Raw genomic sequence first — 13,823 nt, 5'->3', positions numbered from 1 at the left:
AGCGTACTCTAGTTTACATGCAGCACTATGGACCACAAGGTTCCCACTGTAAATGTTCTGGTCGACTTCAATGTTTTGCCTTAATTTCAATTATAGACTATCATATACACCAATTCACTGCACCATCTTACTGCCTCTTATAACACCGTGCAAGCCATTTTTTTGTGCCATGTCTTGCTACCATTTCTGTAGCTTCTATAGGTTATCCTGAACGTTTCTGCTCATGGAAAAAAATGATAATGTCCTTAGCGAGAAACTTTTTTTAGATGACGATTCTGGCATAGCTTATAGAGTACCTGCCATACGTCATATAAGTCTTATAAGACTGCAAGGTTTTTCTTGTCTATTGCATTTAGCTGAATAGAAAGATCTCTCAAAGCCTACATATGAATAGTGAAGAAGTAGTTGTATTATGTTAGATGTGGGATGTTTATCTAAGCGTTTTGAATGTTCATATGCAAGCTTATACTTTTCGACTTTTGCCGTTTAAGATCCTCACTCTTTTGTTGGAAGTCATTTCCACCGTCACGATGTAATAGGTGGTGTAGAAGTTGCCGTGCTTCATACGTCTTAGCTGATTCTAACACCAGATCCCCTCTAATTTCGTACCTTCAATACTTATCGCTGACAAGTAGTCATTAATATGGCAGAGAATGTGTCCTCTTGACTGAAATACCTTTTATTCGGTATTTTACTTCGTTTTCCATCATTTTTTAACGCACAAAGTTCTGGTACAACTATGGAATCTTTGTACATATTTTCAAAGATACTGTTCCCGTTTGGATCACCTGCTCCTTTAACTACGAAGTGCCTTTATGAAGGCGTCGCTGCCGAATCCAAACGCTTTCTTCTGCTACATGAACACCGCAGGATCTAATCGAATTTTGTTGAGTTCTCAATTAGCTCATTCATGACACTTATGGTGTCCATAGCTTGATATTTATGGCACACGCTAACGAAAGTCGGAGTTACCAATTCTGCATGTGCACGAGTTAAATTGTGCTCGTGGGCGATTTCTCTGGAGTTCCCTCTCTAGCCGCGGTGTTGCAGCAACGGTGCTTGGCTGCTGACTCGAAGGTAACGGGTTCGATCGCGGCGGTCGCATTTTGGTGAAGTCCTAGAGGGCCGCGTACTCTGTGATTGTCCGTGCACCGGATGGTTGAAATTTTTGGAGCCCTTCACTGAGCAGCATCCATGATATCGGTGTTTTCAGACGTTAAAGTTCAGATGTTATTTTTATCTCTCTCAAGTGGGCACATATCTTCGAAATCGACCAGCTGGCGGCCTTATAACTAGCTCAATACTGCACTTTTACTTTTATCTTGGAAGATCTGCGTTTGTCTTATTATCACTACAACCATCCTATAGGAAAAGAGGCAGATAGAACAAGAAATGCTACACCAACTTCAATGTATCTTAATCTACAGACCTTCTAATCTGGAATAGCTTCAGCCTTCAGCGTAATATGTACTATTCTGAAAACTTTAGATGATTTGTGTGTGTGTGTGTGTGTGTGTGTGTGTGTGTGTGTGTGTGTGTGTGTGTGTGTGTGTGTGTGTGTGTGTGTGTGTGTGTGTGTGTGTGTGTGTGTGTGTGTGTGTGTGTGTGTGTGTGTGTGTGTGTGTGTGTGTGTGTGTGTGTGTGTGTGTGTGTGTGTGTGTGTGTGTGTGTGTGTGTGTGTGTGTGTGTGTGTGTGTGTGTAAATCGTACTAATTGAAAACTTATTTCTATAGCCTCGCTGTAAAAAAAAAGGAAAAGAAACCCTGGGGGTGTGGGTTTGCCCAATGGCTCAACCCTTCAGTCATTCGCATACCTCACACTCACAGTTATTCATGTTCGAGTGAGTGATTATGAGGGCATGTTAGCCATTGGACAGACCACTACACCCACTAATTACAAATGCGTTTGAGTGTGCGTCTCTTCCTGAAAAATATAAGTTGCACTTGGTTACATTGATTCATAGCATTTTAAGTACCATGATTAAAGATTCCTATCTGTTAGCGCATTTACGAGCAATAGCAATGGTGACGTGACTGGGCCGCGTATGTATCACTGTTTCCGACACCATGCATCCCTTATTATTGCCCCCTTCGGAAGGAGAGAAGCCATTTTGTTGGCTCTCACTTCTTTCGCGCTTGCAAGGAAAAAATACCTCCTCCTCTGCTCAGATAAAAGAAAGAAGAAACGTACGGGCGTTCGCCAAGCAGTCAGGAGAGCGAAGCTAACGTGGAAGCGCTCGCTGACCATACGGGCCAACCACTTCGGTCCCCGATTTCAACCGAGCCACTATGCGCTGTGTCTCACATCCCGTGCATTTCTTTATGGGCAAAGAACAAGCAAAAGTGTATCCGGAAGGAGGCCAGAAATGGCCAGTTCAGCCGAAACTTTCTGGCAAAGGCGTCATTCCGAGGAGGAGCTCTAATCCAGGTCCTTCCTCTGGCTGGCCCGGCCAGAAGAGGACACGGTCGGCGACCACGCATTCCAAGGGTGGATGCTTTTACTGCCTGCCGACTGCTAGCCCACATTTAACGAGGCGAGGGAGATTAAAGGGCGAGAGGGGGACAGTTTTCTGTCGCTGGAATCGGCGGCCCGGAGGAGGAATTAAGAGAAGGCGGCCAATTTCAAGGGGAGCTGGCCGAGCGAGGCCGGGCTGCAAGGCTGGCCGCTTTGGGGCTCCGAGGTTCGTTGACCCGCTCGCACGGCGGACACCAGCAGCGGCGGCGCCGTATAAATGAGCCCTAATCTGAGGCCAAGACAGCCCCGAAAAAAAGTAAGCATTCTCCCCCTTCGCCCTTTCTTACCGGAGTGGCGACCATATATATGCGACTCGAGCGGAGGAAACCATGCGGTGGTGCACCCACGAATAGAGCACTTTGTCTCGGGCTGCACGCGCGGGCAGGGGCTGAGAAAGGAAGGGAGCACCGAGATGAACTCGCTCGGTGTCTCCTCCTGTCGGGGCTTCGAAATGGTGGTCGCGGTGGCGTCTGTAGATCAGGCAGCGTTCGAGGCTCGCCCGATCACTTCCAGGCGACGTGCCTTCTTCTTTCCTTTGCGGTCGCGGCAGGAACCCCGCTCTTGCGAAATCACTTCAGAGAAGAAGAAAGAAAAGTAAACTCATTTGTCTTAGTCCTTGCACTCCTCTGTATCGTATAATATGTTTCACTTCCTGGTCCCCTTCTCGAAAAAATATCGCCTCGTTCGTGTATGGCTGTATAGCGGATATGGTGGTGCGGTGGCTCTCACGTATACAGCTAGATAGACTGAGCACGTCTTGAAGCCTGTCGCGTGAGATGTGTCTAGCTGGAGAGTGTACCGCACAAGTGCGGTCGTCGAGTGCGGCACAGTAAGAACAAGCGTGCAGTGGTATGCCTCTGCTTAGCATTACACCGAGGTTGCTCACGAAGGGCGAGCGTTAGTGAAGCCTTGGAACTAACCAACCATTTCTCTCTTGTGGGAAACTGAGCGAGGCTCGCGTAACTTCCCAAAAAAAATGGCTTCAATTAAAATCCTCGCTGCTGTTCCAGTATCGACATGATATTGATGTAGCATATATCTGTACAAGGATTGCGGAGTAATGGACTTTCACATGCTTCCTTGCATGTTACACATGAAATGCTAGCATAAGAGCACTTCACAAAATATTTTAATCACGGCTTTCAGTTCTAGTTCTGTTAGCATAAACGTGTGTTATCAGTGAATAATTTATCCAACGGAAAGTTCAATCCCAACTTCTTGCTAGTCTAGTTGGTGCATGTTACGGCGCGAATAGAGCGCCTAGGAGACGAACTTAAGTGCGTTGCGTTGGCACTTTATTTCTTTCGTAAGAAAGCTGAGCTTTGTTTATCTGAGATTTGCCATGGAGGTGAAGCGACCCATATAGAAATTCATGTTTTGGTACTAAATTTCCGTACACCTGTCACCACATTGATGTAAGCTCTATTTTTTTTCACTGAGTACTGTAGCCATGCAGTGGGCCGTTGTTATGTTGCGCGAAAACGGGCGGAAAAGCACCAACATATATGTTTCTATACCGGTCTAGTAAACACGAAATCCAGGGTGACGTACATCTTTAAATATCACGTAACTCAACCTAGCTCGAGAAACTTCGGAGTGTGCTTCAACGACATTGCTCAAGGAAGCACATACTCCTGTAAGCCACTTTTCGTATGAGCGGTGTAAAACGCCAGTGTCGAACAGGAGGAGATTATACAATATTGATACGTGACAATACCTTCCTTTTTTTAAATACACCTTAAATTTAACACATTATAAATTCACTATAATGCACTCTAAATGCACACTCATTGCGACAATAACTGTGCCCATGTCATGCCTTACGCCCAGGAAGGCCTATAGCTACTGCGTGTGGAACTTTTGGGAAATCACCGTATAATCACATGCAAGGACGGAGAATATAGTAGACACATATAGACACCTTTGAGATAATAAAAAAATCATTCTCTTGAGTAGAAATGTTGCTTCTTGCCTTAGTGATCTGTCAGTGTCACTTCACAAGAACGAATAGAAATGTTCAGATGTGGTCTATAGTTCCCCTGGCTCGTGTAGTCCTTCCAATTTTTAACACGAAATTGTTTTATGCTGGGGTCCACCACGGTCCTGCTGACGTACTTCCGTCACGGAAGGGATGTTGAAAAATATATACATTCGGGTGCAAAGAAAAAAAAATTACAAGTCAAACATGTGTCGTGCGGAATCAAACCAGCAACTTCTTGATTTTCAGCGCGTGGTGCTCACCACTATGCCACAATGCGTACATTGTCCGGAGTGCTAACGGCGAGCAATTTAAATACACCACACACCGTTTGGCAGTCCTCCGAGCACCGAAACTTTAGCACGTTATCGTTATCAGTGGCGAGATAGCGCGATGCTCTCGCGTTCGACGTGCTCTCAAGGTCGCCGCTTCCACGAAGCGCCGCATCCCACGGAGCGTCGTCTCTCCTGCGCATGGTGTAAGAATAATCAGGTGCTGGCACTGAGCGCGCCTGAGCGTCCAGATAATGTTCGGTCTCGCGGGCGCGCTGTGCTGCGAGCCGTCAGATGGCGCCACGCCCAACGTACCCAGAGAGTGGTGCTGGCGCATTCAAATTCCTCTCCCTCCCCAACTTTTTCGTTCCAAGCGGTGTGAATAACTCTTAAGGCGCGAAGGAAATTGTTTTCATTTCAGATTAAAAGGTAGAATTTTACCGGGTTTAAGGATTCATTAACACGAAAATGCCTTGTGCAGGGTGTGAACGTCGTCAACACAGATAGTTCCGCTCACGCGCACAAGTATTTTCGTCTGTTCACAATATTGCTCGAGGCAAAGAAAAATAAAGAAAAGAAAATGTTAGCCAGTGTGCTATTACTCCATCAAAATACTTCCTCATGGGGAAGAAACGCAACGAACTCCCGCGTGCTTAGATGTAGGTGTATGTTAAATAGCCCGGATGGTCAAAATAAGACAGGAGCCCTCCACTATGGCGTCCCTCGCAATCAAATCGTAATCTTAACGCGTAAACCCCCTTAATAATTATTACCCCCTAGAATCGTTACTGCACCAGAAATGTATTTTGTGCGTACCACTGCTTTCATTTACACAGGAAATCATTGAAGCATTTGGGCTTGTTCAATGTGAACGCGATATGAATAGATATTTAAAACGCCCAAGTATTCTATACCAAGCACACAAGAGCAATGCAGTTGATGCATGAAATATATAAATATTTGAACCACGCAAGTATTTCATATACACCACACTAAAGCATTGTGGTTGGTTATGGCTAGATGCTGCGATGCGAATTCGCATATATAATTATGTCAATGATCCCCGTCAGATGATCACTTTCAGACAGCACTTTCAAAAGAGGCACACGCTCCGCACAAGTCCGAAGCCAGAACGGCAATTCAGTACAAAACACGTTCTAGCCATTTCGATAACCTTTAAGCAATTTGATGTCACCTTTGCCAACAGAATGAAATTTAACATACGTGAAGAAAAAAAAAGCCTTGCTTCATAACAACGCAGTCACACATGCCAACAAAGGGACCCAGAATCAGCAGCATGCACGTTTCTGCCGAGCGTGTTGCTGAAACCAAGACGCCTGAGCCCGCTCGTCGTAGCACCATCTACAAGGTAACTGATAACGCCCCGCCGCGGTGCTCTAGTGGCTAAGGTACTCGGCTGCTGACCCGCAGGGCGTGGGTTCAAATCCCGGCTGCGGTGGCTGCATTTCCGATGGAGGCGGAAATGTTGTAGGCCCGTGTGCTCAGATTTGGGTGCACGTTGAAGAACCCCAGGTGGTCTAAATTTCCGGAGCCTTCCACTACGGCGTCTCTCATAATCATATAGTGGTTTTGGGACATTAAACCCCACATATCAATCAATCAAAATAACTGATAATGGTCAGAACATTATCTGGACGCGCTGGGATCGCACTTTTCAACGCGTTGGGGGGAGAATGTCAGCACCTGCATATTCTTACACCATGCTCCTACTCGAGAGTCTCTCTCTCTCTCTCTCTCTCTCTCTACTGCGCGCGCGCTTATCAGACTCGCAATTCGGGGGAGGACGAAGGTCGATTCGTAAGCGGCCACGGCTGCGTTTACAAAAGGAGCGCGCTGCATGCTGGCACAACGCAGGAAGGATTGTGACAGTTGGTAGTCCGCGTTCATCCTTTGTATGCTGATTTCGTGCGTGCTTTCTACTTGAGGTGTGCGCTGCAAGTTTCGGGCGGCTTGCCCTTCCTAACGCGACTTTGCAATTTGTTGCTCTTGCTGAAACAGTGCACAATAAACGCTCAACTACTTCTGTAGAGACACGTGCCACTTTGGTGTTATACCGAATCCTATACAGGGCGATCAGCCATGTTTTTGGCTTAAAATTTGTCTTGACAAGCGCCTGTAACTTATCTCACAACTCTTCAAGTTCCCCGGAGGGAAAACGTGTGGCACATCGATGCAGGCGCTGTTGCAATTGTACAAGACCCTGTTTATCGAGTGCCCGAGGTAAAGGTACCATTACTGACTAACACTTCTAAAAGCAACATGCGTACAATAGAAAATGCTCAGGGCCAGGCACTCAGAGTTTCGTTCGACAGCCATAGGGCACGCCGACAGCGCATACCACTGCATTTGCAAAGGATCCCCCCAACCACCATTCACATAACATTGGAGGTGCTTAGAGTGCTCATTGACGCCTTGCTCGCATGCCCCTGTCCACCACCTTTCGTCGCTTGCAGAAGACCGGCCCAGTGCCTTGTTTTGCAAGAGAATATAGGCTTACTATATACACTTGTGAGACATTTTCGACGCCTCCGTGGTGTTTGGAGCGGCTGACAGTCAATAATTACGACGAAAGTAGAATTCTCGTCCCTGCAGCTTTAAAGCAGGTCTCTCAGCATATGATGCGCGAGGAGTGCACGGACAATATCTTTATGCTGATGGCCTGACAGCGGCTGGAGCATCAGCAGGAGCAGTGATGTTCCCAGAAAAAATTGAAACCCCCCAATATTGAACGTTTCGCAGGGCTACGTTGATTACTGCGGAGCTTGCGGCACTTCGCAGTGCACTTCAAAGGGGGAGTACTTAAAGTAACCACTGAACTGGGCCATATATTTACAGACGGCCATGCGGTGTCTATCATCAGCGTTACGTCGTAGGCCACAATACTAATTAGTATTGAAAATAAAACGAATGTATAGGAGGAAGCAACAAAAGGGAGAAGGCAGGGATGTTAACCAGAAAGACATCCGGTTGGCTACCCTACACTGTGGGATTAGGGAAGGGGACAAAAAGATGAGAAAGAGGGAAGAGAGGGAAAAGAAAACAAAAAGGGGGGGGGGGGAGACTGGCAGTAATTTCACTGCAGCGTGTATAACTCTACCACATGTCAGAGGCGTTCACACAAGCCTGTCTTTCTCAGGAAACACAGCATGGCTTTCACTGCCTTGTGGGCTGTCGAGGCATGTGGACGTTGCTGTAATAGCACCTGCACAGAAAGAGACCGATCATCCAGTCGGCGCATTGCGTTGGCAAGTACTTGTCTATCTGAGGCAAATCGAGGACTGTGGCACAGCAGGTGTTCGATATTTTCATCGGTGCCGCACACATCGCACTCTTCACTGTCAGTAATTCCAATTAACGTGGTATAAGCTTTTGTGAAAGCAACTCCCCAGCCAAAGGCGATAGAGCAGCGAAGCTGCATGTCGATGTAGGCCGGGTGGAGGCCGGAGTTGTAGTGAAGGGTCGAGCTCGTGCAGTCTTGTACGTCGTATGCTTGGTGTGTTCCACTCAGTCAGTGTGAGACTGCGGGCCAGTTGACGAATCGGCCTCGCCGCGTCCGCTCTTGAAAGCGGAATTGGAACGCTGTTTGCTTCTTCATGTGACGTGCGAGTAGCATGATCTGCAGAATCATTTGCGCTTATACCACAATGTCCAGGTAACCATTGAAAGACGATGTTGTGGCCTTTTTGTATTAAAAGGTGGTGAAGTTTCACGGTTTGGTAGGTCAACCGGTCGTGGCATCCGCGTCGGAGAACTGACAGCAGGCACTGTAACGCTAGTTTTGAGTCAGAAAACACAGCCCATTTACCTGGTTTTTCTTCAAAATTGATGGGTTCCAGTGCACTGCGCAGAGCCTCGAGTTCTGCCGTCGTAGACGTTGTCACATGTGAAGTCTTAAAACACCGAGTTACCCCTTGTGATGGTATAACCACTGCTCCACCTGAACTAGACGGCGTAGTAGAGCCATCCGTGCCAACGTGCACGTGGTTACTGTAGTTTTGTTCCAGTAGGAATAGACTCAGTTGTTTCAGGGCAGGTGTCGGCAAGTCCGATTTTCTCCTCCTTCCTGGAATCATTAAGTGAACTCGCGGTTGGCTCAAGCTCCAAGGAGGGAGCAGTGGCGAATGTATAAATAAATAAAACGAATGAATAAATAGTTAAAAAACAAAGGACAATACATGCGCACAGCCGTCAGCACCTTTAACACGAATGCTCCACCGCGTGTTCTGCAGCAGTTTGATTGACGCTAACACCACGTACGTTCGGGTTCTGTTGCCAAGATGCTAACCGTACATGTTGACATGCTATCCAAGCCTACCGAGGTATTATCTCGGCAAAAGCGCCCAGCACTTCGCGGCTGGCACCAATGAAACCAGCCCTGGCTACGCATCGAAGGGTTTTTGCTAGAGGTGCTGACGGCTGTACAATAGAAAAGGCTCAGGGCCAGGCACTCGGAGTTTGGTTCAGACAGCCAGACAAATATATTGCGCTTACGTTTTGTATTATCTTCTTGCTACGCTCTCAAATGAAAGCAGCAGCATAATAAATAAATAAATAAATAAATAAATAAATAAATAAATAAATAAATAAATAAATAAATAAATAAATAACGTTTGAGAGACGAAACGTTTTGCTTACCGAACCATAATGACAGACAGTGCGGCCTGTGATCGCTGGGGCAACGAGCAAACTATTGCAACACATCCTCTGTGATTTATCTCGCTATATCTCTCGGATAAGTCCTTCTAAACAAGACTTGCAAGCCTGGATGAGCAAATGATTTCTTGGCAATCCATTTAGGAAAGCCGGAGAGATTGAGTTTGCCAACAGAAAGCAACGAAGGTGCTGTGGAGGTTTCAGCGGTCAACCAGCCTCGTTGGTGCATGCGTGTGTGTGTGCGCGTTTAATTTTTCTTTATACTTTTCAACCGTTTCTATATAACTTTTTCTGTCTTACCTTTCGGCATCCCCTTACGCCTTCCCCAGTACAGGATAACAATGTCATCTTCTCGTTAACCACCCTCCTTTCACTTAACATTTATCTCTCTCTCTCTCTCTCTCTCTGCCAATTTTTCGGCAGTATTCCTGCACGAGCAGTGAGAGAATTGGTTGTGAGTATGCATGTTTTGTATATGGGCACTATGGTGCCCGTATCGTACCGAGTGCCCCTGTAAAAAAAAAAATTGTGAGTCTGGCACTTGTACTATATTTATATGATAATGATGTTGTCCTACTGAATTCATAAAATTACGCGCCAACTAGCTCAACACAATATTTTGTTGAACATTACTTGTGCACTCGGCCATATTTTTCGTCAACCTGTCTCTTCACTTTCCTGGCTCAGGTCCCCAATGATTTGCTGCATTTAATCTTCAGCGTTGTAAAAACTGCAGGCTGTTGGGATATTCACCGATGATTCTCCATGATAACCCTTCCCAGTATAAAATTTGGAACATTTTGTCTAAGCATACAATGAATAGCATGTGAAAGATTGGGTCTTCTACCTTTGACTCCTTTCTTCATGGTTTACTTTCTCTTATTTTCTGACGAAAAAGCATGTGGAGAGAAAGGAAGCAGGTGGTTCACCCACTCTTTTCAGAATTGGCAATATACATACTCTGGCCTCACTATGTTTCTCGCTGCCCTCGCTACAGATTCACAGTGCCCCGCCCAAGTGTTGGAAGGACGCCTTCTTTTCGTCAGCACTGATCTCGGCCAAGAAAGCGGCCTCCACCGTTACTCGAGCTCTTCTGTGCTTCACGCACGGCCGCTTGGACGAGCGCTTTATTTCGCTCAGCGCGCGTCACTGGCCGAGGACGCGATGAGCGACCGCGCGCGTTATCGTGGGCTGCGCGGCATCCGCGGGCGCTTATCGTGGGAAGATACAGCCCGCCTTTTCGCGCTCTGCCGCTGCGGGGCCTTCTTTATATAGCCTTTCCCGAGGGCACACATCGAGGTCGGACCGTGCGTGTTTAGTCTGTGCGTCCGCTCCCGTTCGCGCTCCAAATATACACGCGAGAGTGCGGCGCCTTTCGCGCGCTCCGAGAACGGTTCCATCGCTCGGTGCAACAAGAGACGTTTCCGCGCCGCCGCAACGCGACTCGATCTTGAAAAAAGAAAGAAAAGAATATACATCGGTGAAAGAGTTTCGTTTCGGCGGCTAGTTTAACTGTCAATAGAGAAACACTTCGTGTGGGCGTCTAGTGGTCGGGCTCGGCAGCACTTTGTTAGTTACGCGGATGCTGACGGCGGAGTAGGCTCCTAAACTATCGTAACACGTGCGCGTCATTTGAATTCGCCTGTAATCCCTGAACGCTCGCGCTTTTGGCATACACGCGATTATTCTTCTTTAAGCTATACCGTGTATTTTACGTATTTAGGTGATATCTCAAAATGCTCCTTGTGGAAGGTGTTATAAAGGGCCGTACAATAGGGTGGTTCCAGAAGTATTACAGCAGGCAGTAATACTCATTGTAATAAAAACTTGACCCTAACATTAGAAGTGTCGATCATTATCAAACACTTAATATATAATGAAAGTAAATGTTCACGTATCAGAAGGACACTCTGAGTAAAACACAAAATAAATGTAGTAACTGCATGTAAGACATATGCACTGACTACAAGGCTCTGAAAGCATGAAATAAATGGATGTGTTGTTAATTCGTAGAGGAAGCATCTGGTGTGAGCATAGGTTGGTAAAAAATTTACAGCTCCCTTAGACTCAACTCACGAAACACACCTCGCGCTGACATAACGCTCACTCGGACTCACATTGACCGATGTTTTCCTCAAATGAACTCACTCGAACTCAGACTCTCTAAAATTTTGCTTAATCCGACACACTTGGAAAACAACGGGGCGTGTTCATGAGTGAGCTTTAAAGCCGAGGTGAGCTCTGCATTCAATAATACTCAGACTCACGGCACTACCTGAGTCCGTCAGTGGACTATTCCGTTTTTTCCGAGGTGTCAATGCTTTTAAACACCGTAATCCGTGCTCTACTTGGTGTTTTTCACCTTGCATGTTTAAATATAAACTATCAGTGGTTGATATTCACGAAGAACTTTTATAGAAAGTGGCGACTCACATGAGATGTTTTTTACAAGGCCTTCGTGTGAAAGCAAAAAAAGGGTGGTTGTGGGGGGGGGGGGGGGGCTCAAAGACATTTTTTTTCAATAGTCACCCATCTGTTCAATTGATATTGAGCTGACGTATGGCCTTGCCACGGTGGTCTAGGGGCTAAAGCACTCGGCTGCTGACCCGCAGGTCGCAGGGTTGAATCCCGGCTGTGGCGGCTGCATTTCTGATGGGGGCGGAAATGCTGTAGGCACATGTGCTCAGATTCGATTTGGGTACACCTTAAAGATTCCCAGGTGGTCGAAATTTACGGAGTCCTTCACTACGGCATCTCTCATAATCATATCGTAGTTTTGTGACGTTAAACCCCACATACCAACCAATAACACCAGTTGGCGTATGAACGCTACTGCACTGATGAGTGAGTAGACGTTATTAAGTAAGTGTGAGCCGACGTAAGGTGGACAGTAATGCTGAAGTTCAGGAGTAGATTGAACGATAGGTCGGAAAAACAATGTGGAGCTCACCCAGATTTAGAAAAGCTTCGAATCGGGCGAGTTATTACGGCATTCTCATGTGGTTGTGCTGAGCAAAATGCACAAATAGCTGACAAAAAATAGAACAGGACACAAGGTCGCTCAGCGCAACCACATCACAAAGCTCACTCAGACTCACTCATGAAATCTACGTCGCCTTTAGGGCTCACTAGGGCACAGACTCACTTAAAATTTTCTCAGTCGGACTCACTCGGACTCAGACTCACGTGAAATTTTCTCAGTCGGACTCAGTCGGACTCAGACTCACGTGAAATTTTCTCAGTCAAACTCACTCGCACTCAAACTGACGTAAAATTTGCTCAGTTTGACGCAGTCGGACTCTGACTCACGTAAAATTTTCTCAGTCGGACTCAGTTGGACTCAGACTCACGTTAAATTTTCTCAGTCGGACTCAGTTGGACTCAGAATCACGTATAATTGCCTCAGTCAGACTCACTCGGACTCAGACTCACGTAAAATTTTCTAAGTCGGACCCAGTAGGACTCAGATTCAGATAAAAATTTCTCAGTCTGACTCAGTCAGACTCAGTCGGACTCAGACTTACGTAAAAGTTCCTCAGTCGGACTCAGTCAGACTGAGTCGGGCTCAGACTCACGTAAAATTGTCTCAGTCGGACTCAGTCGGACTCAGACCCACGTAAAATTTTCTCAGTTGGACTCACACTCACGTAAAGTTTTCTCAGCCGGACTCAGACTCACGTAATATTTTCTCAGTCGGACTCACTCTGACTCGGACTCATGTGAAGTTTCCTCAGTCGGACTCAGACTCACGTAAAATTTTCTCAGTCGGATTCACTCTGACTCGGACTCACGTAAACATTTCTCAGTGTGAATTCGTCGGAATCAGTCAGACTCAAACTCACGTAAAACTTTCTCAGTGGGACTGAGACTCACGTAAAATTTTCTCAGTTGGACTGAGTCGGACTCAGACTCACGTAAAATTTTCTCAGTCGCACTCAGACTCACGTAAAATTTTCTCAATTGGACTCACTCGTACTCAGCCTCATGTAGAAATGTCTCAGTTGAACTCACTTGGACTCAGACTTACGAAAAATTTTCTCAGTCGGACTAAGTCGGACTCGGACTCACGTAAACATTCTTCAGTCGGAATTCGTCGGAATCAGTCAGACTCAAACTCACGTAAAACTTTCTCAGTCGGACTAAGACTCACGTAAAACTTTCTCAGTTGGCCTCAGTCGGACTTAGACTCACGTAAAATTTTCTCAGTCGCACTCAGACTCACGTAAAATTTTCTCAATTGGACTCACTCGTACTCAGCCTTATGTAGAAATGTCTCAGTTGAACTCACTTGGACTCAGACTCATGAAAAATTTTCTCAGTCAGACTCAGTCGGACTCTGACTTACGTAAAATTTCCTCAGTCGTAGTCACTCGGATTCAGACTCA

The 13,823-nt window shown here is 46.4% G+C and overlaps 1 protein-coding gene across 1 annotated transcript in view; it reads left to right on the top strand.

Annotated features, from left to right (window-relative positions):
• The first annotated feature begins 2,635 nt into the window (after positions 1 to 2,635).
• Positions 2,636 to 13,823, top strand: part of LOC142776995 (uncharacterized) — a 34,585-nt gene continuing 23,397 nt past the window's right edge. Inside the window, exon 1 of the mRNA XM_075881299.1 lies at positions 2,636 to 2,770. The gene's annotated coding sequence lies outside the window, so the exon portion shown is untranslated. The remainder of the gene's footprint in view (positions 2,771 to 13,823) is intronic.

Source organism: Rhipicephalus microplus, chromosome X, assembly GCF_043290135.1.
Source record: "Rhipicephalus microplus isolate Deutch F79 chromosome X, USDA_Rmic, whole genome shotgun sequence".
Classification (NCBI taxonomy): Eukaryota; Metazoa; Arthropoda; class Arachnida; order Ixodida; family Ixodidae; genus Rhipicephalus; species Rhipicephalus microplus.
This window is presented reverse-complemented; position numbering and strand designations above follow the sequence as displayed.